This window comes from Nerophis ophidion, linkage group LG08 (assembly GCF_033978795.1).
Source record: "Nerophis ophidion isolate RoL-2023_Sa linkage group LG08, RoL_Noph_v1.0, whole genome shotgun sequence".
Classification (NCBI taxonomy): Eukaryota; Metazoa; Chordata; class Actinopteri; order Syngnathiformes; family Syngnathidae; genus Nerophis; species Nerophis ophidion.
The window spans coordinates 35,263,220-35,269,335 of NC_084618.1; positions in this window are offsets into that span (position 1 = coordinate 35,263,220).

Genomic DNA, 6,116 nt, shown 5'->3' on the forward strand with positions numbered 1-6,116 from the left:
AGTTCTAAAGTGCTTTGTGCAAAAGTGCTATGTGCTAAAAAAAAAAAAAGTGCTAACCCATGTATTAACATTCTATTGCACATTGTTGGTCAGCTTAATGGAGGCTGGGACAAATCATAATTTAAGGCACTTAGACTTGCTTAGTGGGACCCGGAGTCTTCTCCGTGATGGCAAGGTTCCATATTCAGGGAAGAGTGGGTGTTGTGAATTGGAAATAATTGTCTTAGCTTTTTTCCTAACTGCCTGCTCATAGATGCTCTGTATAGGCTCATATTCTTTCCTCCCTACGATTTTCATTGCCGTTTTATGCATGCCAGCCAGTTGGCCTTTTAGCTTAACGGTTAGGTTGCCAAACCATGAGGTGATCCCGTATCTAATGATGCTCTCTACAATGGCACGGGAGAAAATCATCATGATGTGGTTGCTTACGCCGTACAATCTTAATCTTCGCAAAAAATATAGCCTCTGTTGCCGACTATTGCACAGTTTGTCAATATGTGTCTTCCAGCAGAGAAGATTATTTATATATATATATATATATATATATATATATATATATATATATATATATATATATATATATATATATATATATATATATATATATATACATATATATATATATATATATATATATATAATACAAAATACTGTACAATATACAGAACAAGACAAGACTACCGGAGAAATAAATAACAATCAGTGTCGGACGTATTGCACTCAAATTTAATAAATGTAATCAAAACTCAGCTTACAGTGGAGCCAATGGGAGCTCTATTATTTCGCCCATAAAATCCAACAAATAACCATTCAAAAAGTGCCAACATATCTATTTACATTTTGTGACTAGAATATTAACCAAGCATTAGTAATATTAATATTACACTCGCTTTGATTCCCAAGCGCGGCCATCGCTGCTGCTCACTGCTCCCCTCGTCTCCCAGGGGGTGGAATAAAGGGATGGGTCAATTGCAGAGGGTAATTTCAGCACACCTAGTGTGTGTGTGACTATCAGTGGTACTTTAACTTTAGCTAATACAGACAAATTATTTATAACGGCGCCGTGATCACTTCCTGTTTGCCGATGTTTACATCATTGACTGATCAGCTGCTTCCTCGTTTCTCTGCTCACTGTAAGTTTATTGTAGATCATAAATCATACCTCTTACCTGGACAGAAGGTGGCTGTTGGTATAATAGAATACAATATAATATAATTGAGTTTATTGTCATTACATTTCCATACAACGAGATTAAGGACTCCAAATTAAGGTGCAGTCTTGGAAACAAATATGGAATAAGAATAAACCACACAAGTAGTAATAAAAAAAATAAGAATTGATATAAACAGACTACTATATAATAAATCAATAAGCCTTTACAATCATGTACAATATACGAAATACTTTACAATACACAGAACAAAACAAGAGTACCAGAGTATTTAAGTAACAATAAGTGCACTAGAAGGGTAATATTGCACAGCAGGATATTAGGGTAGGATATTGCACTGGGTGAATTATTTATTACAAGTTTGAATTCAAGATAGTGACAGCTCTGGGAAAGAAGCTGTCGCTGAGCCCATTTGTTCTGGCTCTGATGCACCTTTAGCGCCTGCCCCACAAATCAAAAATACTAAATATGCTTGTAAATACAAACTCTGTTTCCATATGAGTTGGGGAATTGTGTTAGATGTAAATACAAACGGAATACAATGATTTGCAAATCCTTTTCAACCCATATTCAATTGAAAATGCCACAAAGACAAAATATTTGATGTTCAAACTTATAAACATTTTTTTTTTTGCAAGTAATCATTAACTTTAGAATTTGATGCCAGCAACATGTGACAAAGAAGTTAGGAAAGGTGGCAATAAATACTGATAAAGTTGAGGAATGCTCATCAAACACTTATATGGAACATCCCACAGGTGTGCAGGCTAATTGGGAACAGACAACACAACAAAACACCATTTACCACACACAAACCCAGAAGGCACAAAAGATCCACCCCTTGTTGCACAGCCCTGAAAGGCCGATCCAAGCCAGTAAATGTTTTGGTACCGTACTTGGACTTAAACAAACTTTATTGATCCACAAGGGAAATTGTTCCACGCATGTATGTCATGAGTTGCTCCATTGACAGGATCAAAAGAAACTCTTAATAATTTTGGTTTTGTTATCAGGGGTGTTAATCCCTCTCTATTTGGCAAGAATCTTATTGTTTTGTTGTTTTTTCTTACAAATGACAGTATTATACTGGAAATGCATATTTTTTTTTATTTGATTTCTTTCAATGGAGACTATTTTTGTTCGGTTGGGTCCGTAAAAAAAAAATATATATATATGGATGCATGTATTTGTTAGCTTTAACAGCTACCATTCAGTCGGTCTGACAATTGACGGTTTACATTCTCCAAGATACACTGTGTACCTTTGTTGAATAAGATCAGGTGAAAATATGTTATGAATAACGCAAAAAAATCAAACAGAAAATCTTTGTTTGTCTTCAAATATATATCCATGAGAAAGGTCTCATTTGATTACAGACGTCGCCATTTAAACGGAATCGTAAGTGAACCGGACGTCAGCATCCGTGGCTGTAGGCTGAGAGGGGCATTGAGTATGGTTGATTTACTTCATTTTATGACTTAATGATCATGTCTGGTCAGTAAGTACAAATAACTGAAATTGAACAGACAAGGACAGACATGCATTTGTTTGTGTTCGTGTAAACTCTGAGTCTTGTGTAGTTAGCTGAATAGCTGCAAAAGAAGAAGAAACAGAATGCTGCACTTTTAAACGTGTTTGTAAAAGTGTGTAAGGCCAAATGCTCCGAAAATTGGTGAATTGGCGACTATCTGCTGCTGTTGAAAAAATATTTGTCAAGATGGGGGGTTTGCAGCTTGCCTGGGGGGTTATTCTCCCAGGAAGGCAGACGGACTACTCGGGACATGGCGTGCAGGTATAAACATGATTTAATCTTAAATCTCAAAAAAGGTGAAAACAAAAAAGGCGCACAAGGCAAAAGCACAATTTGACGCAGGAAACAAAACTAACTATGGACATGAAACAAAAGTAGCTAACGGTGGCATGAATAAACAAACTTACTTGGCATAACATGAAACAAGCAAAACTTACCGTGGCAAGAACAGAGCATGAAACGAACAATGAAGCCAGGGCGACTGACTGGCAAAGAAGGGCTTAAATACTGTCTCTGATTAGTGCTCGGGAAGCAGGTTTAGCGGGCGAGCACTAATCAGAGACAGGTGAACACAATGAGTAACCAAGGTGACAAAACAAACAAGGAAGTGCAAACAGGAACTAATGGAGTCATCATGGAAACTACAACAAACAGGGATGCACAAAAACAGGAACTAACGGAGTTCAAAACTAGCAATAAAATAACAAAACATAATCCAGACCACAGATCATTACAGAGCACCCCCCCCCTTAAGTACAGATGTCGAAAAAAAACAAAAAACAAAGCAAGATCAAGAGTCATGGGAGGGCGGGAGTTGGACTTGGTGGTTGGTCGCCAGACCAAGTGTCCCTGAATCCACCGAGGCGTGGCGGACGACCAGGGAGCGGACACATTCGTGGCCGACGGGGAGGGAGGCGCGTCGTCGTCCTCGTGGCAGGCATGGATGCTGCACGCGTCCTCGTCGTGGCAGGCGGCGAAGCGCGGCTTGGGTCGCGGCTTGGGTCGCTGCTCGGGTCGCGGCTTGGGTCGCAGCTTGGGTCGCGGCGTGGAGCTGCGACTGGCGGCACTTGGCGGCTTGGAGCTGCGACTGGCGGCACTTGGCGGCTTGGAGCTGCGACTGGCGCCGTGGAGCTGCGACTGGCGGCATGGAGCTGCTACTGGCGGGACTTGGCGGCGTGGAGCTGCGATTGATGGCGTGGAGCTGCGATTGATGGCGTGGAGCTGCGACTGGCGACGTGGAGCTGCGACTGGCGGTGTGGATCTGCGACTGGCGGCACTTGGAGGCGTGGATCTGCGACTGGCGGCACTTGGCGACGTGGAGCTGCGACTAGCAGCACTGGCGGAGCTTGGCGTGGTGCAGCTGAAAGGGTCGCTAGCTTTGGTGCAGGTGCTAGCCTTGGAGCTGGTGAAGGTGGCCTAGCTGGGGGTTGCAGCTTGGCAGGCCGAAAAACTGGTGGTGGTGGCCGGGCCGGAGGTTGCGGCTTGGCAGGCCGAAAAACTGGTGGTGGTGGCCAGGCCGGGGGTTGCTGCCTGGCTGGGTGCAGCTGAGTCACCCTACTAGTACAGCTCCCGGCCCTAAAAAACAAACAAGGAAGTGAAAACAGGAACTAATGGAGTTGTCATGAAAACTAAAACAAACAAGGTTGCACAAAAACAGGAACTAATAGAGTCCAAAACTAGCAGAAAAATAACAAAACATAATCCAAACCACAGAACATGACAGAATTGAGTTTATTTGAAAGAACTTCGGCAAAATACGAGCAGGAACTTTCTCGAAACAAAGAGCAACGACGCAAACTACTAAACGCTGTTTTCAAGCCCCAAGTTTAAGCACACAGAGCAGGTTTTGTCACTTTTGTATCCACATCTTTGTCTTTTTTGCCATCATTTAGAGTCAATGTAAGCTAACGGAGATACTGCATCTTCTGTTTGTCCACTTGACAAAGTAGTTCTAATTTCTTATTGATATTAGGCATGAGCGATATGGCCTGAACACTATATCGAGATATATATTGCAGCCTCCTGCGGTAATGATGCAGTCTATAACACGGTATATTACAAAACCCAAACCATTTCCAACACATTGCAAAAAAGTTGGCACAGGGGCATTTGTACCACTGTGTTAGACGGCCTTTCCTTCTCTGTAAAGGTTTGAGAACTGAGGAGACCAATTTTTTAAGCTTTTCAGGTGGAATTCTTTCCCACTGTTGCTTGATGTACAGCTTAAGTTGTTCAACAATCCGGGGTCTACGTTGTGGTATTTTAGGCTTCATATTACGCCACAAATTTCCAACTGGAGACTGGTCTGGACTACAGGCAGGCCAGTCTAGTACCCACACTTTATTACAATGATGCCACAACGTTTGTAACTTGTGGCTTTGCATTGTCTTGCTGAAATAAGCAGGGGCGTCCATGACAACTTTGCTTGGATGGCAACATATGTTGCTACAAAACCTGTATGGACCATTCAGCATTAATGGTGCCTTCACAGATGTGTAAGTTGCCCATGCCTTGGGCACTAATACACCCCCATACCATCACAGATGTTGGCTTTTGAACTTTGCGCCTATAACAATCCGGATGGTTATTTTCCTCTTTGTTCCGGAGGACACGACGTCCACAGTTCCCGAAACAATGTGAAATGTGTAATCGTCAGACCACAGAACACAGAACACATTTCTACTTTGCATCAGTCCATCTTAGATGAGCTCGGGCCCAGTGAAGTCTGCTGCGTTTGTGGGTGTTGTTGATAAATGGCTTTCACTTTTCATAGTAGAGTTTTAACCTGCACTTACAGATGTAGCGACAAACTGTACTTACTGACAGTTGTTTTCTGAAGTGTTCTTGAGCCCACGTGGTGATATTCTTTACACACTGATGTCGTTTTTTTGATGCAGTACCGCCTGAAGGATCGAAGGTCCGTAATAATGAAAAACATTTGTGTAGCAATATTAAATGTCCTAAATATTACAATTTCATTATCAACACTTAAACAAGGTACAAATGTGCACTCATACATATAAACACAATGCCATTATAAGGCTTACTGTAAAACTCCATTAAACACAGAGAACGTCCCTAAACTGTGCTAACACTGTTGGTAACATGAGTGTAGGGCTGGGCGATATACAAACCCCGTTTCCATATGAGTTGGGAAATTGTGTTAGAGTTAAATATAAACAGAATACAATGATTTGCAAATCCTTTTCAACCCATATTCAGTTGAATGCACTACAAAGACAAGATATTTGATGTTCAAACTCATAAACTTTATTTTTTTTGCAAATAATAATTAACTTAGAATTTCTTGGCTGCAACACATGCCAAAGTAGTTGGGAAAGGGCATGTTCACCACTGTGTTACATCACATTTTCTTTTAACAACACTCAATAAACGTTTTGGGAACTGTGGAA